This window comes from Saimiri boliviensis, chromosome 5 (genome assembly GCF_048565385.1).
Source record: "Saimiri boliviensis isolate mSaiBol1 chromosome 5, mSaiBol1.pri, whole genome shotgun sequence".
NCBI lineage: Eukaryota > Metazoa > Chordata > Mammalia > Primates > Cebidae > Saimiri > Saimiri boliviensis.
This window is the reverse complement of record NC_133453.1, coordinates 69,140,615-69,165,785: the sequence shown is the minus strand read 5'-3', so window position 1 is coordinate 69,165,785 and position 25,171 is coordinate 69,140,615. Positions and strand designations below refer to the sequence as shown.

The 25,171-nt window shown below is 42.2% G+C and overlaps 1 protein-coding gene and 1 pseudogene across 3 annotated transcripts in view; one reads left to right on the top strand and one right to left on the bottom strand.

The window, feature by feature from the left end:
- Nucleotides 1–25,171, top strand: part of MYO3B (myosin IIIB) — a 512,276-nt gene that overhangs the window by 461,800 nt on the left and 25,305 nt on the right. The gene's annotated exons all lie outside the window — the stretch shown is intronic.
- LOC141584503 (high mobility group protein B1 pseudogene) lies at nucleotides 605–4,957 on the bottom strand (annotated as a pseudogene).

The window sequence follows — 25,171 nt, the reverse complement described above, 5'->3', positions numbered from 1 at the left end:
GTTTGGTTCTAGTAATCCCATGCTGTGAATAGACTGATTACTCTTCAGTTTGTAAATATAAGTGGGCTGTGTGCAATTTCTTAACTGATCAAGATTTTGGATTTCCAGTTATGGATGAAAATCATCTCAACTTAACTTTGCCCCCATTATGATATGCAGGGTGTGTAGACAAGAGCTTTTTATTAGCTAACTATATGAAAGGATAAACACTCTAATAATTCATGTGATTCAAAATGAGCAAAAGCAAAAGACTAGCTTCCCCTCAAGAAGGAAAATTTCAGACCTATAGAAAGGACAATACCAATTAAAAAAATTTATTTCCTTAGAAGCATTCAGAATGTCAACAAAACAACTGCAACTTTTTTGAATAATTACAGTGTCATTCAGTTAACAGAACAACAACTATTTCATATAAGCTGCATCATAGACAACTGAAGATGAAAAACTACCATCCCTAAATGTAACTAATTTGTGCTGTGCACCAAGAACCTGCTTGACATTTCCAGGCCAGTTTACACCCCCCACCCCGTACCATGCAAGGTTAGTGGCTACTGAAAATACCACCAGGATAGGGCTGTCTAAAGACACATTCAGCCATGTGTAAACTATATTTAAAAAGGCACTGTACAGTTTAAAACAAATCTTACACAGCCTTACATTTCCATTTTTTTTTCTTTGAAAGGAGTGAGTCGAGTATGGGAGGGTTAAATGCTTTATAGACCAGAAAAAACAACTGCGCTAGAATCAACTTATTCATCATCATCATCTTCATCTTCCTCCTCCTCATCCTCCTCTTCCTCGTCTTTCTTGCTTTTTTCAGCCTTGACAACTCCCTTTTTTGTTGCATCAGGCTTTCCTTTAGCTCGATATGCAGCAATATCCTTTTCATAGTTTTCCTTCAGCTTCGAAGCCTTCTTTTCATAAGGCTGCTTGTCACCTGCAGCAGTGTTACTCCACGCCTATCCCAGTTTCTTCGCGACATCACCCATGGACAGGCCAGAATGTTCTCCTTTGATTTTTGGGCGATACTCAGGGCAGAACAGGAAAAAGGCTGAAGGAGGCCTCTTGGGTGCACTGGGATCCTTGAATTTCTTTTTTGTCTCCCCTTTAGGAGGGATATGGGTTTTCATTTCTCTTTCATAGCGGGCCTTGTCCGCCTTTGCCATATCTTAAATTTTCCTTTCTCTTTAGCAGGCATGGTCTTCCACCTCTCTGAGCACTTCTTAGAAAACTCTGAGAAGTTGACTGAAGCATCTGGGTGCTGCTTCTTATGTTCCTCCCGACAAGTTTGCACAAAAAAATGCATATGATGACATTTGGCCTCCTGGCTTCTTAGGATCTCCTTTGCCCTTGTTTAGTTATTTTTCCTCAGCAAGGCTCCGAGTCACCCAGTGCCCCGGCACTGTCTCTGTGGAGCTCAATGTACTGCAATGGCTGTGAGAGCAGGAACCAGACGCAGCCTCCTCACTCTCTCTGCTCTGTAACATTACCCTTCCTTGTTTTTATATGGTTTAATGATTTGTAGCAATATATTGTAATAGCTTAGCCTTTTAATTTCATTCTGTTGCACTTGTAACAAAATTTCAAATACAGAGTGAATCACTGTTAACGAATAGGATTTGTCTTCTTAAGTGTGCTAGGGCAGGGAAAAAAGTTAAATTCTGCTGTTCCCACTCCAGCTAAGGCTTTCGTCACCTCAGCTGGACTATTATAATGTCCTTTTTGATTCTCTTTTTTCCCTCCCTAAATTATTCTACATGCCACTGCCAATTACTAGATGTCATCCTCCTGGTCAGAAGCTCCAGTGTCTCCCCAGAGCCCATGAGATAAAAGACAAAATCTTTTAAGAATGACTTCCAGTGGGGCATGGTGGCTCACGCCTGTAATCTCAGCACTTTGGGAGGCCAAGGTGGGCAGATCATGAGGTTGGGAGTTCAAGACCAGCCTGGCCAACATGGTGAAACCCCATCTCTACTAAAAATACAAAAAATTAGCGGGGCATGGTGGTGCGTGCCTGTAATCCCAGCTACTCGGGAGGCTGAGGCAGGAATCGCTTGAACCTGGGAGGCAGAGAAGAGGTTGCAGTGAGCCGAGATCGTGCCATTGCACTTCAGCCTGGGTGACAGAGCAAGATTCTGTCTTGTGGAAAAACAACAACAACAAACAACGACAAACAACGGCTTCCAAACTTTCACAATCAAACTTTGTTTTCCTCAACTTTTCACTTCCCTGCCCCCGAGATCAGTGGTGATGCTAAGGGAAGGCCTGTGGGCACTTTAACTTCCCTCAGAATATATTACTTAGGTCAATGAAAATCCACCCTCCATGGAAGTATTAGTATTGTTTGAAATTGAAAATATTCATTGTCCCTATAATATAAAGTGTGAAAGAAAGCATCTTTCGGAAACATTGCTATTTTGAAAAAAAATCAAGTAATGTATTACCAAGAAAATAGAATTACTGTGCATTTGCTATCTAAGCCATTCGATAGCCCATAAAGTACTCCTTTTATTCTAAAAGATTCTTTTTGTAAACATCTTAAAACTTTATTTTTTCTCTTATTATTTCTGTGGCATAGATTAGTGTTGCTGATATCCCCAGATTTCGTAGACGAAATAGTTACACAAACATCAGCTACCTTTTCTTACTACAGTGAAAACAGTAGTTATTCCCAATCCAGCCATCTTTGGCATTTAGGATGACAGTTGTCTACTTCATATTGGGTAAAGGTTTTCTGTGTTTTTAGGCAAAGGTTTTGTGTAATCATTCAAGAAAATTTTTGGTTTGGTTTTAAAATGCTAAGAAAAGCATAAATATTCATCAATAGAAACTTGTTACATAATGGCACATCCATAAAATGGAATCCTATGGAAACATAAATAAGAATGACATAGCTGTATCATCATGGACCACGTAACAAGTTCTGATCAACAATGAACCACATATAGGATGGTGACCCCAGAAGATTATAATACCACATTTTTACTGTACCTTTTCTAAGTTTACGTATGTTTAGATATACAACTTTTTACCACCATGTTATAATTGCCTACAGTATTGAGTACAGGAACTCTACAGGTTTGTAGAGGCTATACCATATAGCTTAGGTGTAGAGGCTATACCTAAGGTATACTAAGGTTCTGGGGAGGACTTATCATTCTATAGTCTTTTGTGCTATTTAACTTTTGTCTATACCTAAAGCATGTGAATTTTTTCCATTACAACTGTTAATTAAACATTTTAAAAATAAAATTTATAATGAAATGCTCCCCCCATTTAATAAGCTATATGGTATAGCCTCTACAAACAGGCTATACCATATAGCTTAGGTGTCTAGTAGACTATACCATCTGTGTTCGTGTAATTTCACTATATGATGTTCCAGCAAGGACAAACTTGTCTAACGGCACATTTCTCAGAACATATCCTCATTGTTAAGCAATGCATGACTGTATTTATATATGCAAAAGCCTCCATGTTATACTGAAATATGAAAAAAGCAAGGCACAGGGTGTGCAAATATGCTCACATTTGAGGGTTTTGTTTTTGTTTTACAGGCAGGAGAGACAGCCTTAGAATTGTATGTATACAGAATAGTTCACACAAGACAGTAATGGCAACAGTTTCCTCTGCAGCAAAGACTAGGGTTCTGGGGAGGACTTATCATTCTATAGTCTTTTGTGCTACTTAACTTTTGTCTATACCTAAAGCATGTGAATTTTTTCAATTACAACTGTTAATTAAACATTTTAAAAATAAAATTTATAATGAAATGCTCCCCCCATTTAATAACCCTTAAGCTAAGAGGGACGTGAACTGTATCAACAGATACAGAAACCAACTAGGTCAGCACTTTTGAGTTAGAGAGGAACAATGATTCTCTCTGAAACAGAACATTCTTCAGTGACTGCATAGCATTCAGAACTTAAGAAACAACAACAACAAAAAAGACAAAGCAGGGATAGAAAAGCTATAATAATTAAAGCAACCCAAACAGTTTCCTTCCAGAAATACGGGAAAAGGAAGTAGAAGAGAAGATGACCCTTAAGGAACATGGTATTTCCGAATGAGGCCACACAGTGCAGGTGTGCACACTGATGACAAGTTAGCTAGTTGCCAAGCTTCCATTTTTGCTGATGGTAGAAAACAATCTGATAGCTTCCAGGTAAACTCAGTCACTTACAGGATTTTTCATAGTATCTCTTTAATATAAGCACTTAGTTAATTTAGGCTTCTCCCTCACCCTTCTTCTCTTATCCTCTTAGCCAAATTTAAAAACATTTTTACTGTACCTATTATCTGTATTTCCCCCTAGAAAACCCCTTTGGGCCCCATCACTCTCCTGAAACACATTGTCAGGGTTGTTGAAAGACCTCCAGGTTGCCATGTTCAGAGGGTCTTCTCTGTCCTTTTCTCGTTCCACTTAGCAGCATTTGACAAGGCCAACCCATGGTTTTCCTAAACCACTCTCTTCTCAGCTTCTATAAAGACCCATCCTCCTTGCTTTCCTCCAGCCTCATCCTCTTTGTTTTCTCCCAAACCTCTAAATTCCAGAGTTCCTCAGGCGTCAGAGAACCTTTTTTCTTCTCCCTTTACATTTATTCTCCAAGCCTGAAATTGCACTGATGTGTTGATGATGGCCTAGTTCACATGTCCAGCCCAGATTCTTTCTCTGGATTTCAGACACGCATGGAGCTTCCTACTTGACATCTGCACTCAGATGTTTCCAGGACATCTCATGTTTAGCATGTCCAGAACTGAACTCTTGGTCCCCTCATGTCTTGGAAACCTTAATCCTCCCTTGGCATTTTCTGTTTTAATAAGTGGCACCAGCATCCACCCAAGGATCCAAGCCAGAAGTCTGGAAGCCATTGCTGACGGTCTCCTCTCCCTCATCTTCCACATCCGATGCATCAGCAAGTTCTCTTTTGACCTTCTGCACACATCTTTTGTCCATTTCTCTTCCTCTTCATGCCACAACCCCAGTCCAGATAATCATCACCTCTGACCTGTAGTAGACTCCTCACTGGTCCCTTCATGTCCCTTCTTGTGTCACTAGGCATATGGGACTCTCACCAGAGACAGTGATCAGTGTTAAAATAATAAACTGCTTCATGTCTTCTTTCTTCACATTTTCCTTCCATAGCTTCCCACTGACTTAAAAAAAAAAAAAAAAAAGCAAACTTCCTCACACAGCCACACTGGGCAGATCTGATCTGCCTCCAGGACGTGGAAATGGTGTTTGCAATATGCTGTCCCCTCAGCCTGGAACACTTTTCTCATTCTTCAGGCCTCAACCATCAACTCTTCAGAAAGGCTGTCACCCACTATCATATCCTTGAGTTGCTTTTCCTCTGTAATTTTGACCTGAAACAATCTATGTTTCCTCGTCTGTATTTTTCATAGTTGAACTCCATCACTAGAATGAATGAACTCTCCGTGAAGGTGTAAGTCATGTCTGTCTTGCCCACCTAATACATTCCTAGAAAGCGACATATGGAGGGCATTCAATCAAAGATGAGTATTGCTGTGGATTTAGGAATGTGCAAATTTTTTGCAAGAATTTCTCTAACTCTGCTATGATGTTCCTTACAAAAATAAAATACAAGTCATAAATATGCTCTTCTCTTAGTAATTATAGTCTGGGAGGAAAAGCATTCATGAGTAGAAATGTATATGCCTATTTTTCTCAGTTATAGTAAGTCAAATCCTATGAGATCATTGCTATCAGATAGTTTGTTAATACTAAACAACAATTTCCTAAGGTACAGATGAATAAGTCAAGTCTACATATTTAGTTCAAGCTATTGCATCAGTTGGGATAGATTAATTATGATGCAGAAATAATCCCAACTTAGTGGCTTACAACCACAAAGGTTTCTTTCTCACTTGTGCTGTACGACATGGGTCAGCTGCAGTCTGCTTTGTGTCCTCTTCACTCTAGGACCCAGGCTGATATAACAGTTTTCATTTAGACATCCTGGGGTTATGGCAGAGACTTGGCAAACCACATTCTAGTTCCTTTTTTTTTTTTTTTTTTTTGAGACGGAGTTTCGCTTGTTACCAGGCTGGAGTACAATGACGCGATCTCGGCTCACCGCAACCTCCGCCTCCTGGGTTCAGGCAATTCTCCTGCCTCAGCCTCCTGAGTAGCTGGGATTACAGGCACGCGCCACCATGCCCAGCTAATTTTTTGTATTTTTAGTAGAGACGGGGTTTCACCATGCTGACCAGGATGGTCTCGATCTCTTGACCTCGTGATCCACCCGCCTCGGCCTCCCGAAGTGCTGGGATTACAGGCTTGAGCCACCGCGCCCAGACCACATTCTAGTTTCTAACTAGAAATACACATATCCTTTTGGCCCACATTTCATTGGCCCAAGAAAGTTACATGACCATTGCTGAATTCAACAGGGTGGAGAAGTGAATCTTTCTGTTGCGAGAGGCACTTCATGGGTAGGAACACAAATAATATATATATATTGAGATGAAGTCTTGCTCTTGTCACCCAGGCTGGAGTGCAATGGCATGATCTCAGCTCACTGCAACCTCTGTCTCTTGGGTTCAAGCAATTCTCCTGCCTCAGCCTCTGAGTAGCTGGGATTACAGGTGCCTGCCACCATGCCTGGCTCATTTTCGTATTTTTAGTAGAGACGGGTTTTCGCCATGTTGGCCAGGCTGATCTCAAACTCCTGACCTTGTGATTCCCCCCATCTCAGGCCCCTAAAGTGCTGGGATTACAGGTGTGAACCACTGCGCCTGGCCAGAATACAAATATTTAGTGTGAAAGTAATACAGTCTATCGCAGTTAGCCTCAGCAGTACTGCTTTCACCTGGTAGTAGCTATCTACATTTTAGTTACTAATATACGTCCTAGCAGTAAATAGGACTAGGTTTATGCCATTTAGCCTATTCATAAATGCAGTATCATGTGGTAAAAAAAAATACCTACATTAGCGTCCTGACCTGTATTTAGCATTTTATAAGTAATAATGTAGGTTTCTTTTATTTAGTAGAAGCTCTAGCTGAAGGAACAAAGCTAGAGGGGTCACTGACTTTTGATTTTCTGTTCTAAATGTGTACACTCTTAAGGATACCTATAGACAAAATCCAAGAATGCTTATGAAGTTGCCTGAAATTGGAGAAAGGTACACTTCCGGACATTTCCTATTCTAAGTTAATCCCATGATATAAAGAATAGTTACAGCCATCAGAATGGTTTGGGAGCATATGGATTCTGAGGTAATTTCATTATTTATGTGCTATGTACTTTTTCTTTCTACAAGATACAGATACTTACAATATGTTAAGTGACACAGACTTCTGGGTAGAGTTCATGGGTTACAAAAGAACTGATAATCAATTAATATACATTAAAAGGATGGCACTTTGTAAGCATTACTTCGACTTCCCAGTGGGATTATACAAGATTGAAGGGTCCAAAAGCCCACCAAGAGAAGTTCCCATTAATGACAAACAGCATTTCTCTTATCCTCTTCTTTGCTTCTTGAGAGGTGGTACTTCAGATCCTTGTTACTGTTTTAATGTCCTTTACATACATGCACTCAGAAAGACATCACCCAATAGAAAAAAACACATAACTTTGCTCATGGTCCCAGGATGCTTCAACTGGCTCATTCAAGCCCAGAGGGAGAGAGAGAGAGAAGAGTATGCATGTGTGTATGTGTGTGTGTTTCAGCACTTCCGGCCTCTCATGAAATTAACCATTGATCTAAAAGTCAGAGATGTAAATCCAGAGAAAACTGGAAGCATTCCAGGGCCTACAGTATAAAGTTAATTACCTAAGGAAAACTACAAGAAAGACTTTTGTTTTCCACCAAAATCTCCTCCCCAGGCTGTTAGCTATGTCGTACATGGGCCCAATCGATACATTAGCGCTTGAGAACCAAAGTCCCTTGGAATAAATTAATCTGTCAGGGAAAGAAATAAACAAAGAACAAATTAACATGTTTTAAGACATTGCTTAAATTTTCATAAATATAGACCTTGAGACGGGATGATGAGTTCCCAGGAGCCAAAGCTAATATTCGGTTGTAATTAAGAGTTGTTCTTTCATGTTTCCTCTGATGTAGGTGGGAAATCACCCACGTGCTTGCTGAGTTCCTTGCCCATGCTTTTTCACAAATGCCACTGCTTACTTCATTAATAAGAAATGGGTGCCTCACAGATTATACTGGCATACTTAGCTTGTTTTACCTCTAAGATTAAAATAATGGAAAACCATACACAAATATACATACTCACACATACATCCCCCCCAACGTGTGCGCGCGCGCGCACACACACACACACACACACACACACACACACACACACAATACAAGCAGATAGTCCTTCAGGAATCTCCATACATTTGGAGTGGCTCAGAAGGACCTAATGGTCTAATACATGACATAGTAGACTCATCCACGAGGCTGATGTTCATACCTCAGCTTTTCACTGTGTGCAGGTGTGGCATGAAATTGCTGATGTTTAGCAGGAAGAGAGACAACTGTAAGTTACTTATTTGTAAGGACTCATTTAAATATAAGAACCAGAAATGTATCTCAAACTAGCATAGACCAAAAGATAATTTGTTGGGGTCCAGTGATGTCATTAGGCTGCTGTTGCTTTCTGCCTATGGTTCAGTGCTGCTTATTCTCAGCAGGTGACATTATCAGTGCTGGTAAGGTGGCCACTGCCAGCCCTGAGCCTATGTCCATGAAGTAGATCTCAAGATCCCAAAAGACAAAGGGCTGTCCCTCTTCTAGTGTCTGTATCTCAGATCTCCTAGAGGAACTTCAGCCTTGCCTGGGTCTTGTGCCGACTTCTGAACTAATTAATCACTGTGGGTGGTGAAAAGGGGGGCCAGGCCCTGGCCATGTGTTCAAATTGATTTGTAAAGAGGCAGACCGGGGAGATCAGCCACATCCAAATACCTACAATGTGCTCCCTATAGGAAAGAGGAGACTCTCACCACCGCAGAGGGGTAGAGGTGTTAGGTCACACAACCAGTGCCCACCTCAAGAATTTTATTTCCAATGTGTTCCTCATGCTCAGTTGCTGAATGGGCTGATTTACAGAAGAGGCCAAGATAGAGATCTTTGTGTTTACACAGCAAGTCCAAGCTCTGTTAAAAAAAATTGATTACCCTCTATCAGGTGGTCAAGTAATTTGTTTTATCAAGTTCTAAACAAAAATTCACTATAGGTCTTTAATAGCTGAAATGAGATACCTACATATGTTTCTTTTCTCAGCTATGGTAGCTGTCTCAAATGAATTAAAATAACTTCCTACTTCCCTCTACATCCTACTTGATGGAATTTATCTGTGCTAATTATCTTATTACTTACTATTACTAAAGCATACCCAGGAAACACCAACAGAGTACAGTACTTTTTATCAGTTGAGAACTTTTAAAATGCTAATTTCTGTGTTTGCATAATTTCATAACTCAGCACTCTTGAGGATTTTGCATTTGGGTAATAGATGAAATTTGAATTGCTTATTTTGATGTGAGATGCTTGTTCTAATTATTGAGCAATTTATATATTGCGAAGCTAGTTTATATAATTCTCAATACATGGACACAGAGCTGGAAATACATTAATACTCTCCAAACCTATACTGTCATGGAAAAGAAAACAGTCTCTGAACCAAGTAGTTGCAGATCCATGGGGCCAGAGGAGTCGCTGAATCTGTTCTTTTTGGGAAGCATGGCTGGTGCTTCATTAGCCTCCATGTAGGACTCAGATTTACCCCAGTGAAAGGCATGGCAAATTCATCAGGACTACAAACAAACCATGTTCTGAGATGGATAGGATTAGCAGGTCAGCCCCCTCGGCAACTGGGGGGCACCACCTAGATCCTTATGAAGTGGAGATTTGGCTGATTAAAAACACTCTGCCTCAAAATTACTTAATAACGGCCGGGCGCGGTGGCTCAAGCCTGTAATCCCAGCACTTTGGGAGGCCGAGGCGGGTGGATCACGAGGTCGAGAGATCGAGACCATCCTGGTCAACGTGGTGAAACCCCGTCTCTACTAAAAATACAAAAAATTAGCTGGGCATGGTGGCGCGTGCCTGTAGTCCCAGCTACTCAAGAGGCTGAGGCAGGAGAATTGCCTGAACCCAGGAGGCGGAGGTTGCGGTGAGCCGAGATCGTGCCATTGCACTCCAGCCTGGGTAACAAGAGCAACACTCTGTCTCAAAAAAAAAAAAAAAAAAAAAAATTAATAACATCCATCATGCAGAAGCAGTATGTTTAACCCACGATTAGGGTTAAACATTTTTAAGTACATATTCTATCAACAATGATTGGGCTTTTTTGTTTGTTTTTTTTAAACAGCAAGGGCCATAGTCATTTTGGCAAAATAGAATCCCCAAAGACCAGCCCCTGGAATAACACTTATTGCAGCAAAGCTTCACGTGAAATGTGTGTGAAAAAAATCGCACAAAATGTGGGTGTTAAGGACAGTGGGGACAGTGGGACCTATGGAAATTCTACGGATTGGAAATGGAATCAGAAGTAGTTCAGTGTTTTCTACTGGAAAGTTATATTCCTGGGGATGGGAGAGGACCAGGCAGGGGAATTGAAAAGCCTCCTACTGCGTTCAGTAAAATAAAGAGAAGACAGCGTGCTAAAGAGACTAGCAATAACATTTCATAAATCTTTGAAAATAGCAACCATGGGTATAGCCCAATTAATTTCCATACACCATCTCTTGTTCATAGGGAACTTGTCAGTTTCTCCCTCCCTATAGCTTCAATGAGGAGTTTATGGGTTGGATTTATTTTGCTTTGCTACAAGTGAATAGACTGAAGCAGGGTTTTTCCTCCTGTGTGGACCTACATCTAAATGTAGAAATGTCACATCCATCTAAATGTAGAAATATCACAGATCAATTTTTAAATTCCATTTCCTCCTTGGCCCAAAAATTTTTCTCAAAAAGTAGAAAAATATGTTGCCTTTAGCATCCTAATGGAGCTCCAGGCCAGTTCTCAGGGACACTGAGTCCTATTCGCATAGCAGCAGTGGATTGCTTGACCATACCTTCCCTTGACACCTGGGCAGGATAGGAGAGCCTGGACTCAGCCACTCCCTCCCTAAAAATCTGCACTCCCACCAGTTAGCAGAAACTAACGCATTGTCTTCTCTGTCACCTGTTCCACTTTAATCCAGCTCCCATGAACCCAAGCATTTTCCAGAAAAGAGCAGGACAGGACATGCCAACCCTAGTGTGTGTGAGGTGTTTGTGTGAGGTGTCTTCAGATCTTGTCTTAAGGAGTTTGTGTGAGGTGTCTTCAGATCTTGGGAAAGGAAGCTTGGCAGTGCCTGTGCTCAGGGTCTTAGGGACAGGAGGGCTAGTCATTGTGCCCTGACCTGTTCCTTTTTTTGTGTAAATAATCTCTCTCGCTTTCTAACATTCTATATACCGCAATTATTTATTACCCCTATTGTTTGTTGTGCCTGCCCCTCATTAACTGCTAAACTCCATAAGGGCAGAGATCTTTGTTCGCTACAACATCCCCAGTGTGTAGAACAAAGCATGGCACAGAGTAGGCACCGAATAAAATCAAATGAGCAATAAGGAACAGATTTCGCCATCAGGGAGAAAAGGAATCTGACACACTGACCCACACGTAGCTATGGAGCCAGGAGTTAGAGGGAGTAGTGATTCTGGGTACAACACGGCAATTGATATTTGAGCTCATCCTACCTAGCCTGGTGCAGGTATTGCGCGGAGGAAGAGCTCATGCTTGTGTATGGTGAGAGACCTTGTTAAATTCTGTAATACTTCAGGACAAGTAACCTTACTGTGCAGCTGTCTTAGCAGAGCATGACCCACTCAGTATTTCTAAAGTGAGAAAGGGCATATACAAGATGTGCTCTTTCTCACTTTAGAAAGACTCAAGCACTGTCTTTTTGAGATCTGTAAGCTCTCACAGGCTGGGTGCATCAGAAGTGATCTGTCCTTGTTAAGCAGGGAGGCCCATGCAGAGCACTCACTGGGACCAGGGGCAACACTCAGATTAGGGTGTGGACTGGCCATCCTGAGCAGGTGACTCTGGTAATGTGGAAAGCAGGGCCACAGTCCAGCCTCTCTCTTCACCCACCTGGAGCTCTTCAGGAGCTTCCCAGTGACCCTCCAGCTTTCTCAAACTATCCTGTGTACCAACACCAGATCATCTCTATTAATCTCACTCTCAGCAGTTACTTTTCAGAAGCATGAAAACCACCTCCCATCAACTTTTGGTTTGGAGTGCTGAACACAATGCAGCCTGCCAACTCTTAGTTCCACCCCTGCCTGCCATCCAAGTTCAACCGGCACTGATAGGACTTCACAGAAGAGGTGGTTCCATTTGATCTCCTAAGCCTGTGTTGAACTCTGGCACACACGTCAGTCCTTCCACCCTCTACCCAGAGCATTCAAGCTCCACATTGCTTCTCTGCTACATACCCGAGATTCTCCACAATCCTTCCTTCTCTGCTACCACACTTGAGATTCTAAGCACTACTGCTGAAAAGCATGTTAATGCAGATTGATGCCACTCACAAAATCATCATCTGCAATTCTAGCTGGGCTTATAACACCCTCCCAAGTCTGAATCCTGCGATAGTTAATACTGAGTGTCAACTTGATTGGATTGAAGGATACAAAGTATTGATCCTGGGTGTGTCTGTGAGGGTGTTGCCAAAGGAGATTAGCATTTGAGTCAGTGGGCTGGGGAAGGCAGACCCACCCTTAATGTGGGTGGGCACCATCTAATCAGCTGCCAGTACAGCTAGAATATAAAGCAGAAAGAAAAACATGGAAGGATGAGACGAGGCATGCCTCCCAGCCTGCATCTTTCACCTGTGCTGGATGCTTCCTGCCCTGGAACATGGGACTCCAAGTTCCTCAGTTTCGGAACTCGGACTAGCTATCCTTGCTCCTCAGCCTGTAGATGGCCTATTGTGGGTCCTTGTGTTTGTGTGAGTTAATACTTAACTCATATATATATATATATATATATATATATATATATATATAATATATGAGCTTGTTTAGGACTTGTATTAGAGTTCTCTCTAGAGGAACAGAATATATATATTATATATATTATAATTATATATTATATATTATATTAAATATATTATAATATATATGTTATGATATATATTGTTATATATATTATATATACTATATACTATATATGTAATATATAATAAATTGTATATCATATAATATGATATAATGTATATGATATATGTAATATAATATAATATATAATATACATATTATATGATATATATACCATATATATTAGTTCTGTTCCTCTAGAGAGAACCCTAATACAAGTCCTGAACAAGCTCATGGAGAGAGCACAAGGATGGAAGAGAGGGAAGAAATCTTGAAATAGAATGCAGAAGGGGATGGGAGTGGGAGCTTGTTCAGGACTTGTATTAGGGTTCTCTCTAGAGGGACAGAACTAATATATTACATATATATTATATATTATATTTTATATATAATTTATATAATGATAATATATCATATAAAATTATATATAATATATAATCATAATATATATTATATATAATTATATATATAATTCTGTCTATATATATAAAACTCTATAACTCTAGAGTTCTGTCTCTCTAGAGGGACAGAACTAATATATATATATTGTATATTATACATATTATATATATTTATTACATATATGTATATTAGTTCTGTCCCTCTAAAGAGAACCCTAATACAAGTCCTGAACAAGCTCCCACTCCCATCCCCTTCTACATTCTATTTCAAGATTTCTTCCCTCTCTTCCATCCTTGTGCTCTCTCTCCCACCTCTCCTACCACTAAAGTGTAGAGGAAGCAATGGGGCATAACAAAGGGGGCATGGACTTTGGTGCCAAATGAATCCTGGCTCAACTCTGCTTCTTAGTTGGGTAAACCTAAGTGATTTTTTTTTTCTGCAAAATAAGGATAATTCTCACCTTGTAAAGTTGCTAGAGGATTAAATGAGATAATGAGGTAATGTATATAAGGCATCCAGTATACTACCTGACGCAAAGCACACCACTCAACACACAGTAGGTGTTATGATGGGAATCATCACTGTCAGCAGACTATCTGGATTCCTGGGCTCTCTTTGGAGAAGAGTGAGGCCACACGGTAGGAACTTCCTTTACTTCCTGCCGGGATTTCCAAATGTTCAATCCACCTGCACCCTTGCCATTTCCACAGACAAGTTGCTTTTCCTTCTCTCACCAGCACTTCTTCCTCTTAGCTGTGCTCTTAACCAGAGTTTCTCAAATTTAATATCCTTACAGATCATCTGGAACCTTAATATCAGATTCTGATTCAGGGGGTCTGGAACAGGCTCACATCTCTATCTCTGACAGCCTCTCAGGTGATGCTGCTGCTGCTGGTCCAGAGCCCAGCAACTATAGCACAAGGCTCTCTATCTATCACATTCTGTCCTGCTGCACCAAGACCACAACTCCTCTCAGTCCTAACTCAGAGAATTCACAGGCTCTGTCTCTTCTATCTTTAGAAAGTTCCCTCCCAGCATGCACCCTCCACCCATTGCTCTTTTCTCCCATTTTCACAGCCTCATTCCTCGAAAGATAACTCTTCCCGTTGTTCCCTCTTCACCTCTCACTCCCTCCCTTGCTCACTCATCTAGCTTTTGCCTCCAACACAGTCTTAAGACTGATGTTACTTAATGTCATATTCCCGTTCTGTTTCTTGTATTAAATGACTCCCTGCCTCTCTGTAGCATTCACCACTGTGGAGCCCCGTGTTTCAGTATTACACTTTCCTCTGCTTTGCCCCTGCTCTCTGATCCTGCCTTCACTTTTCAAGTGTGACTACACTTGAAAATCCCACAGGTACCTAAAACCCAACATACCTAGCTCTAGACTTGTCTTCCTCGCTCACTTTACTACACGTTTACTCAATACTTACCATTTCTAGGCACTGAAGGAAAAGTTGTGAACAAAACAGGCAAAAATCCCTGCCCTCATGGAGCTGACAGTGAGAAAGACAAGAAAGAAAATCACTTGTTGGGTAGAAGGTGACACCTACAAATCAGGAAGGAGGGATAGGGTGTGCTAGAGGCACAAAGCGATGAGAAAAGAGCTTTCTAAAGATGATGGAATGGCCAGTGCCAAGGTCCTGAAGTGGGAGCAAAGCTGGTATGTTCCAGAAACAGCAAGGAAGTCAGCATAGACAAAGGGAAGTGATGATGAGGAGGGTATTCATTATCTATTGCTTCTTGCAAATTACAAGAAAACTTAGCAGCTTAAAACAGCAAACATTTCTTATATCACAGTTTCTGTGATATAAGAATCTGGACACAGCTTAGCTGGGTTGCTTGTGGTTCAAGGTCTGTTGTAAGGTTGCAGAGAAGCTGTTGGCTAGAGCTGCCATCTCATCTGAAGTCTCCGTTTGGGGATGAGGGTTGGGGATCCACTTCCAAGCTCATTCCCAACGACTTCTCTCACCACACAGGACTCTTCACAAGGCTGCTTTATAACACGGCAGCAGTCTTTACCTGGAGAGAGTAAGAGAAAGCACAAGAGATAGAAACCACAGTCTTTTTGAAACCTAATCTCTAAAGTGATGGCCCATCACTGCTGCCATATTCCATTTTAAGCCCAAAGAGAAGGAATTATACAGAATGTGAATACCAAGAAGTGGGGATCACTGAGGGCCACCTTAGAGGCTGTCCGCCATGATAGGAGGTGAGGCTTCTAAGGACTCTGACTTTTACTCCAAGTGAGATGAGAAATACCATGTTGTTCCTTTGTTCCTTTCAAACAAAGGAACATAATATTTTGCTTTTTCCAAACCAAAGCACATTTTCATTAAGAATTTCATACAAATACCTCAGTCTAATATTGAAGGCCAAACTCCACTTTGCTTTTATAGAGTGTACTTCTATGACACGTAACAGGCTGAGGCCAATTAATAAGAGTTTACTGTACTGGTTAAGAGTTCAATTCTAGAGACACAGTACCTGAGTTGAAATGTCAGCTCTTCTTCCATTTATTAGCTGTATTAGGTAAGTCATCAAATCTCTCTGCCTCTTTCTCTATAGATAGTGGCAATAATTGTACTTTTGTCAAGAACTCTAAAGAGTCTGAGATTTTACCCTGCTTGTAAGCCAACAAGTTAGTTAGCTTGCTCCATTTTCACACAAACTAGCAGAAGGCATGAAATTCCTAGGTCAGAGACAAAAGACTTTATTATTCACAACACAGCAGGCAGCATGAGCTTCAGGTTCACATTGGTTTCCCTTGTCCCCAAATCCCGTGGGGTAGATGGGAAATGGCCAAGGTAGATTCTGTGCACACAGTGGGTCTGTGTCACAGTTGAAGAACCCCGAGCTTAGGAACCTTTCAGTCTCATAACAGGCTACAGCAAACCTGCCCATCTTTTGGCCTAGAGGGAAACATTTTCTTTATTATCCCAGTCAGGAAGCAATTCTGTCCTCTGGACCGGAGGAAGATATGATCTCTATCCTCTCAGGGTGTTTGCTATACAAATATTTTTGAAAAGATATAGTCCAGGACAAAAGTTATCACATATGTATAGAAACACCCGGAGAACTGCTCTCCCAGGGGTTTACTTCATAGGGGTTACTTCATGTTTTATGTTTTATCCAATGAATTAATTCATGCGGAGTATCTGGTACATAGTAAGGGCTCAGTAAATTATTATGACACCTCTTCTAATATAACACCTTTCCTCAGGCAACTTACAAGATGCTCTTTCCCACCTTTCACACGTATTTTAAGTTCCATGTTAAATACTACCACTTGTATGAAACTTTTTCTTATTACCAACTGGAAATGATCTTTTTTATGTTTGTTTTGAGACAGAGTCTCGCTGTGTCATCCAGGCTGGAGTGCAATGGCATGATCTCGGCTCACTGCAACCTTCACCTCCCAGGTTCAAGTGATTCTTCTGCCTCAGCCTCCTAGGTAGCTGGGACTACAGAGGCACACCACCATGCCTGGCTAATTTTTTTGTGTTTTTAGAAGAGACAGGATTTCACCATGTTGGTCAGGCTAGTCTCAAACTCCTGATCTCAAATGATCCACCCGCCTTGGCCTCCCAAAGTGCTGGGATTACAGGTGTGAACCACCACACCCAGCTATAAATGATCTTTGTAATCTGAATGGTGTACCTGCTGTGGAGCACATGTCACATTCTGTCACGTATTATAATGTACCTATTTTTCCCACCTGTCCCCTAGATTTTAAACCCTTTGAACGTAGGAGCTGGATCTTACCCTTGTATCTGCTTTGCATACAACTGACCCCCAGGAAGTAATCTTGCAACCTGGTGGCTGTTCTTGATCTTAATTTTAAAAGCCAAAAACCAACCATTTCTACCTTTAAATTGGCTCCACCCTTCTAAATATGGAGAATCTAAATCTTACATCCTTTACTGATATAGTTCTCAAAAGAAAATTGCTCCAGTTTCAACTTTCATATAAGAAAGCCTGAGGGGACTTCCACCGAGATGACCAAATAGGAATAGCTCCAGTCTTTCGTTCCCAGCGAGAGCCCACCAGAAGACGAGTGATCTCCACATTTTCAACTGAGGTACTGGCTTCATCTCATTGGGACTGGTTAGACGATGGGAAGAGCCCAAGTTGGGCAAGCCAAAGCAGGGTGGGGTATAGCCTCACCCAGGAGACGCAAGGGGCCCGAGAACTCTCCTCCCAGCCAAGGGAAGCCATTAGGGACTTTTCTGGACACTTTGGCACTCCGGCTCAGATACCAAGCTTTTCCCACAGTCTACACAACCCACATACCAGGAGATTTCCTCCAGTGCCTACAACACCAGTGTCCCGGGTTTCTAGCACAAAACCAGGTAGCTGTTTTAATCAAGTGGCACCTGGAACACCAGCAAGACATCGTAACTGCTCATTCCTCAGGAAAAGGGGGCTGAAGCCAGGAGGCCAAGTGAGCCGGCTCAGTGGGTTTCATTCCCATGAAGACCAGCAAGCTAAGATCCACTGGCTTGAAATTCTTACAGCTGCACAGAAGTCTGAGCTCGACCTGGTACATTTGACCTTGGTGCTGGGAGGGGTGCCTGCCATTGCTGAGGCTGCTATAGGTAGTTTCAACATTGCCTGAGTAAACAAAGCCACCGGGAAGTTTACACAGCAGCTGGGTGGAGCACTGCAGCTCAGCAAGGCCTCTGCAGGCAGACTTGTCAAGTAGATTCCCTTCTTGCTGGGCAGGGCATCTCAGAAAAAAAAGATAGCAGCTCATCAGGGACTTAAAAAGCCCCCACCTTTTTGGGACAGAGGACCTGGGAAAAGGGGCAGTTGTGAGTTCACTTCAGCAGATTTAAACGTCCCTACGCGGCAGCCCTGAAGGGAGCAGTGGATCCCCCAGCACAGTGTTTGAGCTCCACTAAGGGACAAGCTGCCTCCTGAAATGACTCCCTGATCCCCCATATATCCTAAATGGGAGACACGCCTGGCAGGTACCCTTTTGGGACGAAGCTACCAGAGGAAGGAACAGGCAGCAATCTTTGCTGTTCTACAGCCCCTGCGGGTGATTCTCAGGCAAGCAGAGTCAAGAGTGGACCTCCAAAAACTCCAGCAGACCTGCAGCGGGGGGGGGGGGGGGGGGTGCTGCCTGACTGTTTGTCAGAAGGAAAACTAAAAAACAGAAAGAAATAGCTTCAACATCAACAGAAGGATGTCTACTCAGAGACCGCATCCAAAAGTCACCAAAATGTCAAAGACCAAAGGTAGATAAATCCAAAAGGATGGGAAGGAACCAGCTGAAATTGCCAAAAACCAGAATGCCTCTTCTCCTCGAAGGGATCAGAACCCCTCACCAGCAAGGAAACAAAACTGGATGGAGAATGAGTTTGATGAATTGACAGAAGCAGGCTTCAGAAGGTGGGTAATGACAAAGTTCTCCGAGCTAAAGCAGCATGTTCTAACCCAATGCAAGGAAACTAAGAACCTTGAAAAAAGGTCAGATGAAATGCTAACAAGAATAACCAGCATGGAGAAGAACATAAACAACATAACGGAGCTGAGAAACACAGCACAAGAACTCCGTGAAGCATTCACAAGTTTCAGTAGCTGAATTGATGAAGTGGAAGAAAGGATATCAGAGATTGAAGATCAACTCAATGAAATAAAGTGAGAAGGCAATATTAGACAAAAAAAAGTGAAAAGAAAGAACAAAGCCTCCAAGAAATATGGAATTATGTGTAAAAACCAAATCTATGCTTGATCAGTGTACCTGAAAGTGACAGCAAAAATGAAACTAAGTTGGAAAACACTCTTCAGGATATTATCTAGGAGAACTTCCCCCACCTAGCAAGGCAGGCCAACAGTCAAGTCCAGAAAATACAGAGAACATTTTAAACATATTCATCAAGAAGAGCAAACCCAACGCACATAATCATCAGATTCACGGTTGAAATAAAGGAAAAAGTGCTAAGGGCAGCCAGAGAGAAAGGTCGGATTACCCACAAAGGGAAGCCCATCAGACTTACAGCAGAGCTCTCAGCAGAAACCCTACAAGCCAGAAGAGAGTGGGGGCCAATAGTCAACATCCTAAAAGAATTTTCAACCCAGAATTTCATATCCTGCCAAACTAAACTTCATATGCGAAGAAGAAAAAAATCCTTTACAGACAAGCAACTGCTGAGAGATTTCATCACCACCAGGCTTGCCCTACAAGGGCTCCTGAAGGAAGCTGGTATTAGTTGCCAGCCACTGCAAAAACCAGCCACTAATACCAGCCACTGCAAAAACATACCAAACTGTAAAGACCATCAACACTATTAATAAACTGCATCAACTAACGGGCAAAACATCCAGCTAGCATCAAAATGGCAGAATCAAATTCACACATAACAATATTAACCTTAAATGTAAATGAGCTAAATGCCCCAATCAAAAGACAGAGACTGGCAAATTGGATAAAAAGTCAAGACCCATTGGTATGCTGTATTCAGAAAATCCATTTCACATGCAAAGACATACATAGGCTCAAAATAAAGGGATGGAGGAAGACTTACTAAGCAAATGGAGAGAAAGAACAAAAAAAGGAGGGGTTGCAATCCTAGTCTCTGATAAAACAGACTTTAAACCAACAAAGATCAAAAGAGACAGAGAAAGGCATTACATAAAGGTAAAGGGATTAATGCAACAAGAAGAGCTAACTATCCTAAATGTATATGCACCCAATACAGGAGCACCAGATACATAAAGCAAGTTCTTAATGACCTACAAAGAGACTTAGACACACAATAATAGAGGGAGATTTTAACACCCCACTGTCAATACTAGACAGATCAATGAAACAGAAAATTAACAAGGATGTCCAGCACTTGAACTCAGATCTGGACCAAGCGGACCTAATAGACAGCTACAGAACTCTCCACCCTAAAACCACAGAATATACATTCTTCTTAGCACCACATCACACTTATTCTAAAATTGACCACATAATTGGAAGTAAAATACTCCTTAGCAACTGCAAAAGAACAGAAATAATAACAAACAGCCTCTCAGACCACAGTGTAATCAAATTGAAACTCAGGATTAAGAAATTCACTCAAGATGCTGGGAAGATGGCCGACTAAGAACAGCTCAGGACTTCAGCTCCCAGTGAAAGTGCAGAGGGTGAGTGGATGCCGCATTTCCAGACGAATTTTTATTGCCCACAGACCAGGAGATACCCAGGCAGAGGGGTCACCAGCACTGCTGTTCTGGCCGGTGTGGCTGTTTTGGCCCCCACGGGGCTGCTTTGGCCCGCACGGCTGCTGTGGCCATGCCCTGTTGCGGCGGTTCTCCGTACAAAAGCCACTGGTCTGGGAGCCCTATTAGCTGGCAAGCCCTGAGACGGCAGAGTTGCCCATTCATGTGAAATAGTGAGCCAGGCCAAGAGATTCCTAGGCAAAAAAACCGCCAGGAGCTGGCGCCGCTGTTTGAGCCAACTCAGTGAGTCGCAGCACGGGAGATCCCGGTGCCTTTTCAACAAGCAACTGGAATGCTGGGTGGTTCAACTTAAATTAAAAAAAGACTCTGAGTCAGGGAGCCAGGTGATCAGGCTTGGTTGGTCCCACCCCCCACCCCCCACCCCCAACAACAACAACAACAAAACAGTAATTGAAAACGCTCTGGGTTGAGCGTTTCACAGCAAGCACAGCTGAACCCGGGACAGTCCGGTTCTGTGGGGGAGGGGCGTCCACCATTACTGAGACTCTCCAACACTATGGAGGCAGGCCGCCGTTGCCGAGGCAACCCGCCGTTGCCGAAGCAACCTGCCACAACAGAGAGAGTCCGCCATAACAGAGGTGGGGCCACCGTTGCCAAGGCAGTTCTAACTATGCTCATATAAACAGGACTGCAGGGAAGAGCACAGGGCAGCTGGGCAGAGCCCACAGCCGCTCAGCAAAGCCTCTGCAGGCAGACAGTGGCTAGGTGGGCTGCTAGCTGGGCAGGACAGACCTGAAAGAAAAAAATGAAAAGGGCAGTAGCACAACGGAAACTCATAAAGCCCCAACTCCCCAGGACAGAGCACCTGGGAACAAAAAGCAGTTTATGAGTTCAGCTGCAGCAGACCTAAACGTACCTGCCCAGCAGCTCTGAATGAAGAACGGAGCTCACAGCTCAGGACTTAAGCCCCAATAAAAGATAGACTGTCTCCTCAAGTAGCTCCCTGACCCCCATAGATCAAAGAGTCACCTCATAAAGGAGAGAAAGGACTGACAGTTGGTGAGCATCCTTCTGGGACAAAGATAGCAGAAGAGGAAACTGGTAGCAACCCTTACTGTTCTGCAGCTGCTGCAGATGATCCCCAGGCAAGCAGGGCCCGGAGAGGACCTCAGCAGTCCTACAGCAGAGGGGCCAGACTGTTAGAAGGAAAGCTTAAAAAAAAAAAAAAAAAGTAACTTCAGCATCCATGAACTAGAAGCTCACTCAGAGACCCAATCTGAAAGAGTAACTACAAAGACAACAGGTGGATAAACCCACAAAAATGGGAGGAAACCAGCACAAAAAGGATGAAAACTCCCAAAACCAGAACACCTCTCCTCCTAAAAGGGATCACAACTCCTCACCAGCAAGGGAACCAGACCGGATGGAGAAGGAGGGTGAAGAAATGACAGAATCAGACTTCAGAAGGTGGGTAGTAAGAAACTACAGTGAGCTAAAAGAACATGTTATAACCCAATGCAAAGAAACTAGGAACCTTGAAAAAAACAATGGACGAAATGCTAACAAGAATGGACAGCATAGAGAGGAATATAAGTGAATTGATGGAGCTGAAAAACACAACATGAGAACTTCGCGAAGTATGCACAAGTTTCAACGGCCGAATTGACCAAGCAGAAGAAAGGATATCAGAGGTAGAAGATCAACTCAATGAAATAAAAAGAGAAGACAAGAACAGAGAAAAAAGCACAAAAAGTAATGAACAAAATCTTCAAGAAATGTGGGACTATGTGAAAAGACCTAATCTATGTTTGATAGGTGTACCTGAATGTGATGAAGAGAATGAATCCAAGCTGGAAAATACACTTCAGGATATTATCCAGGAAAACTTCCCCAACCTAGCAAGGCAGGCCAATATTCAAATCCAAGAAATAATACAGAGAACACCACAAAGATATTCCTCAAGAAGAGCAACCCCAAGGCACGTAATCAGATTCAGCAGGGTTGAAATGAAAGAGAAAATGCTAAGGGCAGCCAGAGAGAAAGGTCGGGTTAACCACAAAGGGAAGCCCATTAGACTCACAGCAGATCTCTCAGCAGAAACCCTACAAGCCAGAAGAGACTGGGGGCCAATATTCAACATCCTTAAAGAAAAGAACTTTCAACCCAGAATCTCCTATCCAGCCAAACTAAGCTTCATAAGTGAAGGAAAAATAAAATCCTTTGCGAACAAGCAAGTACTCAGAGATTTCATCACCACCAAACCTGCTCTACAAGAACTCCTGAAAGAGGATCTACACATATAAAGGAACAACCAGTACCAGCCACTCCAAAAACATACCAGTTGGTAAAAGAGCATCAACACAATCAAGAATCTGCATCAACACAATCAACTAACCAACAAAACACCCAGGTAGCATCAAAAGGACAGTATCAAATTCACACATAACAATACTATCCCTAAAAGTAAATGGACTAAATGCCCCAATCAAAAGACACAGACTGCCAAATTGGATAAAAAGCTAAAACCCATCAGTGTGCTGTATCCAGGAAACCCATCTTACATGCAAGGATACAAAAAGGCTCAAAATAAAGGGATGGAGGAAGATCTACCAAGCAAATGGAGAGCAAAAAAAGGCAGGAGTAGCAATTCTCATCTCTGATAAAATAGACTTTAAAGCAACAAAGATCAAAAGAGACAAAGAAGGGCATTGCATAATGGTAAAAGGATCACTGCAACAAGAAGAGCTAATGATCCTAAATATATATGCACCCAATACAGGAGCACCCAGATACATAAGGCAAGTTCTTAATGACTTACAAAGAGACTTAGACTCCCACACAATAATAGTGGGAGACTTTAACACCCCATTGTCAATATTAGACAGATCAACCAGACAGAAAATCAACAAGGATATCCAGGACCTGAACTCAGACCTGGAACAAGCAAACCTAATAGACATTTACAGAACTCTCCACCCCAAATCCACAGAATATACATTCTTCTCAGCACCACATCACACCTACTCTAAAACTGACCCCATAATTGGCAATAAATCACTCCTCGGCAAATGCAAAAGAACGGAAATCATAACAAACAATCTCTCAGGCCACAGTGCAATCGAGTGCCACTCAGAATGCAGAAACTAACTCAGAACCGCATGGCTTCATGGAAACTGAACAACTTGCTCTTGAATGTTGACTGGATAAACAATGAAATGAAGGCAGAAATAAAGATGTTCTTCGAAACCAATGAGAACGAAGACACAGCATACCAGAATCTCTGGGACACATTTAAAGCAGTCTCTAGAGGAAAATATATAGCAATGAGTGCCCACATGAGAAGAAAGGAGAGATCTAAAATTGACACCCTATCATCAAAATTGAAAGAGCTAGAGGAGCAAGATCAAAAAAACTCAAAACCTAGCAGAAGACAGGAAATAACTAAGATCAGAGCAGAACTGAAGGAAATAGAGACACAAAAAACTCTTCAAAAAATCAATAAATCCAGGAGCTGGTTTTTCGAAAAGATCAACAAAATAGACAGACCACTAGCCAGATTAATAAAAAAGAAAAGAGAAAATAACCAAATTGATGCAATAAAAAACAATAAAGGGGATATCACCACAGATTCCACAGAAATCCAGACCATCATCAGAGATTATTACAAACAACTCTATGCACATAAACTAGTAAACCTGGAAGAAATGGATAAATTCCTGGACACCTGCATTTTCCCAAGCCTAAACCCAGAAGAAGTCGAAACCCTGAATAGACCAATAACAAGGTCTGAAGTCGAGGCAGGAATTAAGAGCCTACCACCCAAAAAAAGCCCAGGTCCAGATGGGTTCACAGCCGAATTCTACCAGACATACAGAGGAGCTGGTACCATTCCTTCTGAAACTATGCCAGACAATCCAAAAAAGAGGGAATCCTTCCCAAATCATTTTATGAGACAAACATCATCCTGATACCAAAACTCAGCAGAGACTCAACAAGAAAAGAAAACTTCAGGCCAATATCCATGATGAACATAGATGCAAAAATCTTCAATAAAATACTGGCAAGCCAATTGCAACAGCATATCAAAAAGCTTATCCATCATGATCAAGTAGGCTTGATCCCAGGGATGCAAGGCTGGTTCAACATACACAAGTCCGTAAATGTAATTCACCACATAAACAGAACCAAAGACAAAAACCACATGATTGTGGCCAGGCGCCGTGGCTCAAGCCTGTAATCCCAGCACTTTGGGAGGCCGAGGCGGGTGGATCACGAGGTCTAGAGATCGAGACCATCCTGGTCAAACCCCGTCTCTACTAAAAATACAAAAAATTAGCTGGGCATGGTGGCGCGTGCCTGTAATCCCAGCTACTCAGGAGGCTGAGGCAGGAGAATTGCCTGAACCCAGGAGGCGGAGGTTGCGGTGAGCCGAGATCGCGCCATTGCACTCCAGCCTGGGTAACAAGAGCG